The sequence below is a fragment of the Arachis hypogaea genome, chromosome 1 (genome assembly GCF_003086295.3).
Source record: "Arachis hypogaea cultivar Tifrunner chromosome 1, arahy.Tifrunner.gnm2.J5K5, whole genome shotgun sequence".
NCBI lineage: Eukaryota > Viridiplantae > Streptophyta > Magnoliopsida > Fabales > Fabaceae > Arachis > Arachis hypogaea.
Genome location: NC_092036.1, coordinates 33302809 through 33313470, shown reverse-complemented (window position 1 = coordinate 33313470; position 10662 = coordinate 33302809).

Genomic DNA, 10662 nt, shown 5'->3' with positions numbered 1-10662 from the left:
TTTTGGCATCTCACTTTATCCTTTGAAGTTTAGAATGATTGGCATCTATAGGAACTTAGAGTTCAGATAGTGTTATTGATTCTCCTAGTTAAGTATGTTGATTCTTGAACACAGCTACTTTTATGAGTCTTGGCCGTGGCCCTAAGCACTTTGTTTTCCAATATTACCACAAGATACATAAATGCCACAGACACATGACTGGGTGAACCTTTTCAGATTGTGACTCAGCTTTGCTAAAGTTCCCAATTAGAGGTGTCCAGAGCTCTTAAGCACACTCTTTTGCTTTGGATCACGACTTTAACCACTCAGTCTCAAGTTTTTCACTTAGACCTGCATGCCACAAGCACATGGTTAGGGACAGCTTGTTTTAGCCACTTAAGCCTGGATTTATTTCCTTGGGCCCTCCTATCCATTGATGCTCAAAGCCTTGGATCCTTTTTACCCTTGCCTTTTGGTTTTAAGGGCTATTGGCTTTTTCTGCTTGCTTTTTCTTTTTTTCTTTTATATTTTTTTTCGCCAACTTTTTTTTTCCGCAAGCTTTTGATATTCACTGCTTTTTCTTGCTTCAAGAATTAATTTTATGATTTTTCAGATTATCAATGACATTTCTCTTATTCATCATTATTTCAAGAGCCAATAATTTTAACATTCATAAACAACAAGATAAAAAATATGCACTGTTCAAGCATTCATTCAGAAAACAAAAAGTATTGTCGCCACATCAATATAATTAAACTAGTTTCAAGGATGAATTCGAAACTCATGTACTTCTTGTTCTTTTGTATTAAAAACATTTTTCATTTAAGAAAGGTGAAGGATTCATGGAATTATTCATAGCCTTAAGACATAGACACTAGATACTAATGATCATGTAACAAAGACACAAGCATAGACAAACATGAAGCTTAAAAATCGAAAACAGAAAATAAATAGACAAGGAGATTAAGGAATGAGTCCACCTAAGTGTGGGTGGTGTCTTCCTCTTGGGGAACCAATGGAGCTCTTGAGCTCCTCTATGTCTCTTCCTTGCCTTTGTTGTTTGATTCCTAGTGATTTTGGTGCTCCTATCCTTAGTTGCTCCCAATAATTGTGTGGAGGAAAATGTATCCCCTGAGGTATCTCAGGGATTTCTTGATGAGGGAAATCCTCATGCTCTTGTTGGGGTCCATGAGTGAGCTCTCTTGATGTGCAGTCAAATGCTCTACTACTGAGCTATGGACCCTTGAGATGAATCTCTCCATCTCCCATGTCTCAGAGGTGGAAGCAGTTGCCTTCCCTTTCCTCTTTCTTGAGGTTTCTCTAGCCTTAGGTGCCATCAATGGTTATGGAAAAACAAAAAAGCTATGCTTTTACCACACCAAACTTAGAATTTTGCTCGTCCTCGAGCAAAAGAAGAGAAAGAATAGAAGAAGAAGAAGAAGAAGAAGATATGAAGGAGAGGGAGAGGGGTGTGTATTCGGCCAAGGGGGAGAAGAGAGGGTTGTGATGTGTGAACATGAAGAAGGATAGAGGGGTTTATATAGTAAAGGGAGAGGGTAGTAGGTTCGGTCATTTAGGGTGGGTTTGGGTGGGAAAGATATTTTGAATTTGAAGGTAGGTGGGGTTTATGGGGATGAGTGGATGGATGTGAGTGGTGAAGAGGTGATGGGGAAGAGAGATTGAGGTGAAGAGGAGAGAAGGTGAGTTGAGGTAGGTGGGGATCTTGTGGGGTCTACAGATCCTGAGGTGATCCTATGGGGTCCACAGATTCTGAGGTGTCAAGGATGAATCATCCCTGCACCAATTAGGCGTGTAAAATGCCCTCTGCCTGTAATCCTGGCGTTTAATGCCAGACTAAAGCTTGTTCCTGGCGTTAAACGCCCAAATGTAGCATGTTTCTGGCATTTAACTCTAGCCTGATGCTTGTTGCTAGCGTTAAATACCAGCTTTCCTCAAGGTGCAATCCTGGTGTTTAAATGCCAGATTACTGCTTGTTTCTGGCGTTCAATGCCAGATTCATGCTCTGTTCTGGCGTTGAACACCAGCCAGATGCTCCTTACTGGCGTTTAAACGACAGTAAGCTCTTCCTCCAGGGTGTGCTGTTTCTTCTGCTATTTTTTATTCTATTTTTTTTTAGTAATTGTTTTGTGACTCTACATGATCATGAACCTAATAAAACATAAAAGAATAATAGATATATAGATAACTAAAAATTGTGTTGCCTCCCAATAAGCGCTTCTTTAATGTGAATAGCTTGACAGTGAGCTCTCATGGAGCTTCACAGATTATCAGAGCATTGTTGGGAACTCCTAACACCAAACTTAGAGTTTGAATGTGGGGGTTCAACACCAAACTTAGAGTTTGATTGTGGGGGCTTTGTTTGACTCTGTATTGAGAGAAGCTTATTGTGCCTCTTTTTCATGTTTACAGAGGGATACCCTTGGGCCTTAAACACAAGATAGTCCCCATTCAATTGAAGGAATAATTCTCCTCTGTTAACATCAATCATAGCTCCTGCTGTGGCTAGGAAGGGTCTTCCAAGGATGATGCATTCATCCTCTTCCTTCCTAGTGTCTAAGATTATGAAATCAGCAGGGATGTAAAGGCCTTTAACCTTTACCAACACGTCCTCTACAATCTATAAGCTTATTTTATTGACTTATCTGCCATCTCTAATAAGATTCTTGCAGCTTGTACCTCAAAGATCCCCAGCTTCTCTATTACAGAGAGTGGCATAAGATTTATACCTGACCCCAGGTCACACAGAGCCTTCTCAAAGGTCATGGTGCCCATGGTACATCGTATTAAGAATTTACCAGGATCTCGTTTCTTTTAAGGTAAAGTTTGCTGAACCCATGTATCTAGTTCACTAATGAGCAAGGGAGGTGCATCTTCCCAAGTCTCATTACCAAACAACTTGGCATACAGCTTCATGATAGCTCAAAAATGTTGAGCAACTTTCTCTCCAGTTACATCTTCATCCTCTTCAGAGGAAGAATAGTTTTTAGAGCTCATGAATGGCAGAAGGATGTTTAAAGGAATCTCTATGGTCTCTATATGAGCCTCAGATTCCTTTAGGTCCTCAATAGGGAACTCCTTCTTGTCTGGGAGACGTTCCGTGAGGTCTTCCTCATTGGGATACACGTCTTCCCCTTCCTCTCTAGGTTCGGCCATTTTGATTATGTCAATGGCCTTGCACTCTCTTTTTAGATTCTCTTCATTATTGCTTGAGAGAGTACTAGGAGGAGTTTTAATGATTTTCTTACTCAGCTGGCCCACTTGTGCCTCCAAATTTCTGATGGATGACCTTTGATGAGCGGATAATTTATACGTATTTTGGCATTATTTTTAGGTAGTTTTTAGTAGGATATAGCTACTTTTAGAGATGTTTTCATTAGTTTTTATGCTAAATTCACATTTCTGGACTTTACTATGAGTTTGTGTGTTTTTCTATGATTTCAGGTAATTTCTGGCTAAAATTGAAAGACCTGGGCAAAACTCTGATAGAAGGCTGACAAAGGACTACTGATGTTGTTGGATTCTGACCTCCTTGCACTCGAAATGGATTTTCTGGAGCTACAGAACTCCAAATGGCGCACTCTCAACGGCGTTGGAAAGTAGACATCGAGAGATTTCCAGCAATATATAATAGTCAATACTTTATTTGTGATTAGACGACGTAAACTGGCGCTCAATGCCAGTTCCATGCAGCATTCTAGAGTCAAACGCCAGAAACACGTCACGAACCAGAGTTGAACGCCAAAAACACGTTACAACTTGGCGTTCAGCTCCAAAAAAAGCCTCTGCACGTGTAAAGCTCAAGCTCAGCCCAAGCACACACCAAGTGGGCCCCGGAAGTGGATTTCTGCATCAATTACTTACTTCTGTAAACCCTAGTAGCTAGTATAGTATAAATAGGACATTTTACTATTGTATTAGACATCTTTGGTCTCAGTTTATTTGATTATTCATCTTAGGAGGCTATTGATCACGTTCATGGGGGCTGGCCATTCGGCCATGCCTGGACCACTATCACTTATGTATTTTCAACGGTGGAGTTTCTACACACCATAGATTAAGGGTGTGGAGCTCTGCTGTACCTCGAGTTTTAATGCAATTACTACTATTTTCTATTCAATTCAGTTTATTCCTGTTCTAAGATATTCGTTGCACTTCACCATGACGAATGTGATGATCTGTGACACTCATCATCGTTCTCACCTATGAACGCGTGACTGACAACCACTTCCGTTCTACCTAAGACCGAACGCATATCTCTTAGATTCCTTAATCAGAATCTTCGTGGTATAAGCTAGAATTGATGGTGGCATTCATGAGAATCCAGAAAGTCTAAACCTTGTCTGTGGTATTCCGAGTAGGAGGATTCAAGGATTGAATGACTGTGACGAGCTTCAAACTCGCGATTGCTGGGCGTGACGACAAACGCAAAAGAATCAATGGATTCTATTCCGCATGATCGAGAACCGACAGATGATTAGCCGTGCTGTGACAGAGCATTTGGACCATTTTCACTGAGAGGATGGGATGTAGCCATTGACAACGGTGATGCCCTACATATAGCTTGCCATGGAAAGGAGTAAAAAGGATTGGATAAAGGTAGTAGGAAAGCAGATATTCAAAAGGAGCACAACATCTTCATACACCTATCTGAAATTCCCACCAATGATTTACATAAGTATTTCTATCTTTATTTTTTAGTTATTTATTATTATTATTCGAAAACTCCATAACCAATTATTATTCGCCTAACTGAGATTTACAAGATGACCATAGCTTGCTTCATACCAACAATCTCCGTGGGATCGACCCTTACTCACGTAAGGTTTATTACTTGGACGACCCAGTGCACTTGCTGGTTAGTTGTGCGAGGTTGTGAAGAAAGTGCTGAGTTATAAACGCGCATACTAAGTTGAATGCCATTATTAGAGATCACAATTTCATGCACAAAAGTTTTTGGCGCCGTTGCCGGGGATTGTTCGAGTTTGGACAACTGACGGTTCATATTGTTGCTCAGATTAGGTAATTTTCTTTCTGTTTTATTTTAAAAAAATTTTAAAAATAAAAAAAAATTTTCTCCCTCTGTTTTCGAAAAATCCTTCAGAGTTTTTATGAATGAATTCTAGAGTTTCAAAATGGTATGCTGAATCTTGGCTGGCCATCAAGCTTTAGACTAACCTGGTATGATTCCTGGAATTTTGATTGAGGACTTTGAATTCATTACTTCCTTTTTCCTATATTTTTTCGAAAAAAATAAAATAAAATACAAAAAAAATTATAAATTCATAAAAACCAAAAATATTTTGTGTTTCTTGTTTGAGTCTTGTGTCATGTTTTAAGTTTGGTATCAATTGCATATTCATCTTGTTCTTGCATTTTTCGAAAATTCATGCATTCATAGTGTTCTTCATGATCTTCAAGTTGTTCTTGGTAAGTCTTCTTGTTTGATCTTTAAATTTTCTTGTTTTGTGTTGTATGATATTTTTTATATGCATTTTTGCATTCATAGTGTCTAAGCATTAAAGATTTCTAAGTTTGGTGTCTTGCATGTTTTCTTTGCATAAATTTTTTTTTCAAAAATATGTTCTTGATGTTCATCATGATCTTCAAAGTATTCTTGGTGTTCATCTTGACATTCATAGTGTTCTTGCATGCATCATGTGTTTTGATCCAAAATTTTCATGTTTTGGGTCATAATTGTGTTTTTCTCTCTCATCATTAAAAATTTAAAAATAAATAAATATATATATATATATATATATCTTTTCCTTTTTTCTCTCAAAATTTCAAAAATTTGAGTTGACTTAGTCAAAATTTTTTTTAGTTAGTTCTTATAAGTCAAGTCAAATTTTCAATTTTAAAAATCTTATCTTTTCAAAATCTTTTTCAAAAATCAAATCTCTTTTACTTTTATCTTATGATTTTCGAAAATTTAAAACTATTTTTCAAAATCTTTTTCTTATTTTATTTCAAATTTTCGAAACTTAACTAACAAGTAATGTGATTGATTCAAAAATTTGAAGTTTGTTACTTTTTTGTTAAGAAATGTTCAATCTTTAATTTCTAGAATCATATCTTTTAGTTTCTTGTTAGTCAAGTAATTAAATTTTAATTTTAAAAATCAATTCTTTTTTTCAAAATATCTTTTCAATCATATCTTTTTCAAAAATTTTATCTTTTTCAAAAATTTGATTTCAAAATATCTTCTTATCTTCTTATCTTTTCAAATTTGATTTTCAAATCTTTTTCAACTAACTAACTGACTTTTTGTTTGTTTCTTATCTTTTTTAAAATCACCTAACTACTTTTCTCTCTCTAATTTTCAAAAATCTCTCATTCCTTTTTAAAATTCTTTTTTTATTTAATTAATTATATTAAATTTAAATTTTAATTTTATTTTCCTGTAATTTTCGAAAATCATTAACCCTTTTTCAAAATTAATTTTCGAAATTCTCCCCCTCTCATCTTCTTCTATTTATTTATTTATTTACTAACACTTCTCTTCATCTCACGAATCTAAACCCATCTTCACCCTTGTGTTTGGATTCTTAACTCTTCTCCTTCTTCTATTCCCTTCTTCTTCTACTAACATAAAGGAATCTCTATACTGTGACATAGAGGATTCCTCTTCCTTTTCTGTTTTCTTCTTTCTCATATGAGCAGGAACAAGGAAAAAGGCATTCTTGTTGAAGCTGATCCTGAACCTAAAAGGACTCTGAAGAGGAAACTAAGAGAAGCTAAATTACAACAATCCAGAGACAACCTTGCTTAAATTTTCGAACAAGACAAGGATACGGCAGCTGAACCCAACAACAATAATGCAAGAAGGATGCTTGGTGATTATACTACACCTACTTCCAAGTTTGATGGAAGAAGCATATCAATTCCTGCCATTGGAGCAAACAATTTTGAGCTGAAACCTCAACTAGTTGCTCTAATGCAACAAAATTGCAAGTTTCATGGACTTTCATCAGAAGATCCCTACCAGTTTTTAACTGAGTTCTTGCAGATCTGTGAGATTGTTAAGACTAATGGAGTAGATCCTGAAGTCTACAGGCTCATGCTTTTCCCTTTTGCTGTAAGAGACAGAGCTAGAACATGGTTGGACTCACAACCTAAGGATAGCCTGGACTCTTGGGATAAGCTGGTCACGGTCTTCTTGGTTAAATTCTTTCCTCCTCAAAAGCTGAGCAAGCTTAGAGTGGATGTTCAGACCTTTAAGTAAAAAGATGGTGAATCCCTCTATGAAGCTTGGGAAAGATACAAGCAGATGACCAAAAAGTGTCCTTCTGACATGTTTTCAGAGTGGACCATGATAGATATATTCTATTATGGTCTGTCTGAGTTCTCTAAGATGTCACTAGACCATTCTACCGGTGGATCCATTCACCTAAAGAAAACGCCTGCAGAAGCTCAGAAACTTATTGAAATGGTTGCAAATAACCAATTCATGTACACTTCTGAGAGGAATTCCGTGAATAATGGGACGCCTCAGAGGAAGAAAGTTCTTGAAATTGATGCTCTGAATGCCGTATTGGCTTAGAACAAAATGTTGACTCAGTAAGTCAACATGATTTCTCAAAGTCTGAATGGATGGCAAAATGCATCCAACAGCACTAAAGAGGCATCTTCTGAAGAAGACGTTTATGATCCTGAAAACCCTGCAATGGCAGAGGTAAATTACATTGGGGAAGCCTTTGGTAACACCTATAACCCCTCATGGAGAAATCATCCAAATTTATTATGGAAGGATCAACAAAAGCCTCAACAAGGCTTTAATAATGGTGGAAGAAACAAGTTTAGCAATAGCAAGCCTTTTCCATCATCTTCTCAGCAACAGACAGAGAATTCTGAGCAGAGCACCTCTAACTTAGCAAATATAGTCTCTAATCTGTCTAAGGCCACTTTAAGCTTCATGAGTGAAACAAGGTCCTCCATCAGAAATTTGGAGGCACAAGTGGGCTAGCTGAGTAAGAAAGTCACGGAAACTCCTCCTAGTACTCTCCCAAGCAATACTGAAGAGAATCCAAAAAGAGAGTGCAAGGCCATTGACATAATCAACATGGCCGAACCTAGAGAGGAAGGAGAGGACTGAATCCCAATGAGGAAGGCCTCAGGGGACGTCTCTCAAGCAAGAAGGAGTTCCTTATTGAGGACTTAAAGGAATCTGAAGGTCATATAGAGACCATAGAGATCCCATTAAACCTCCTTCTACCATTCATGAGCTATGAAAACTATTCTTCCTCTGAAGAGGATGAAGATGTAACTGGAGAGCATGTTGCTCAATATCTAGGAGCTATCATGAAGCTGAATGCCAAGTTTTTTGGTAATGAGACTTGGGAAGGTGAAACTCCCTTGCTCATTGGTGAACTAGATACATGGGTTCAGCAAACTTTACCTCAAAAGAAACAAGATCCTGGTAAATTCTTAATACCATGTACCATAGGCACCATGACCTTTGAAAAGGCTCTGTGTGACTTAGGGTCAGGCATAAATCTTATGCCACTCTCTGTAATGGAGAAGCTAGGGATTATTGAGGTACAACCTGCCATATTCTCATTACAAATGGCAGACAAGTCAGTAAGAAAAGCTTGTTGATTGGTAGAGGACGTGTTGGTAAAGGTTGAAGGCCTTTACATCCCTTCTGATTTCATAATCTTAGACACTAGGAAGGAGGAGGATGAATGCATCATCCTTGGAAGACCTTTCCTAGCCACAACAAAAGCTGTGATAGATGTTAACAGAGGAGAATTAGTCCTTCAATTGAATGGGGACTATCTTGTGTTTAAGACCCAAGGGTGTTCTTCTTTAACAATTGAGAGGAAGCATGAAAAGCTTCTCTCAATACAGAGTCAAACAGAGCCCCCACAATCAAACTCTAAGTTTGGTGTTGGGAGGCCATAGCCAAACTCTAAGTTTGGTGTTGAATCCCCACATTCAAATTCTAGGTTTGGTGTTGGGAGTCTACAACATTGACCTGATCACCTTTGAGGCTCCATGAGAGCCCACTATCAAGCTAGTGACATTAAAGGAGCGCTTATTGGGAGGCAACCCAATTTTTATTTATCTTATTTTATTTTTCTTTTATTGTTCTTTTATGTTTTATTAGGTTCATGATCATGTGGAGTCACAAAATAAATATTAAAATTAAAAACAGGATCAAAACCAGCAGAAGAAAAAGCACACCCTGGAGGAAGGGCTTACTGGCGTTTAAACGCCAGTAAGGAGCATCTGGCTGGCATTCAACGCCAGAACAGAGCATGGATCTAGCGTTGAATGCCAGAAACAAGCAACATCCTGGCGTTTAAATGCCAGGATAACACCCTGAGGAGAGCTTGCGTTCAACGCCAGAAACATGCTGCAAATGGGCGCTGAACGCCCAAAACAAGCATGAAGCTAGCGTTCAACGCCAGAAACAAGCATCAATCTGGCGTTGAACGCCAGGATTGCATGAAAAGGGCATTTTACACGCCTCATTGGTGCAGGGATGTAAATCCTTGACACCTCAGGATCTGTGGACCCCACAGGATCATCTCAGGATCTGTGGACCCCACAGGATCCCCACCTACCTTACTCACCCTCTCTCTCTTCTCCACACAATCCAATAAACACTCTTCCCCAAAATCCTTCACCAATCACTTCAATCTCTCTTTCCCATCACCTCTTCACCACTCACATCCATCCACTCTTTCCAATAAACCCCACCTACCTTCAAAATTCAAAATCTCTTTCCCACCCAAACCCACCCTAAATAGCCGAACCTACTTCCTCTCCCTTCACTATACAAACCCCTCTATCCTTCTTCATTTTTACAAACCACAACCCTCTCTTCTTCACCTTGGCCGAAACCACACACTTCTCCCTTTCCTCCATATTTTTTTCTTCTTCTTCTTTCTTCTCTTGCTCGAGGGCGAGTAATATTCTAAGTTTGGTGTGGTAAAAGCATAGCTTTTTTTGTTTTTCCATAACCATTGATGGCACCTAAGGCCGGAGAAACCTCTAGAAAAGGGAAAGGGAAGACAAAAGCTTCCACCTCCGAGTCATGGGAGATGGAGAGATTCATCTCCAAAGCCCATCAAAACCACTTCTATGAAGTTGTGGCCAAGAAGAAGGTGATCCCTGAGGCCCCTTTCAAGCTCAAGAAAAACGAGTATCCGAAGATCCGACATGAGATCCAAAGAAGAGGTTGGGAAGTTCTGACCAACCCCATTCAACAAGTCGAAATCTTAATGGTTCAAGAGTTCTATGCCAATGCATGGATCACTAGGAACCATGATCAAAGTGTGAACCCGAATCCAAAAAATTATCTTACAATGGTTCGGGAGAAATACTTAGATTTTAGTCCGGAAAATGTGAGGTTGGCGTTCAACTTGCCCATGATGCAAGGAGATGCACGCCCCTACACTAGAAGGGTCAACTTTGATCAAAGGTTAGACCAAGTCCTTATGGACATATGTGTGGAAGGAGCTCAATAGAAAAGAGACTCCAAAAGGCAAGCCGGTTCAATTAAGAAGACTAGACCTCAAGCCTGTGGCTAGAGGATGGTTAGAGTTAATCCAATGCTCCATTATCCCCACTAGCAACCGATCCGAAGTTACTGTAGATCGGGCCATCATAATTCATAGCATCATGAATGGAGAGGAAGAAGACGCCTACAGAAGCTCA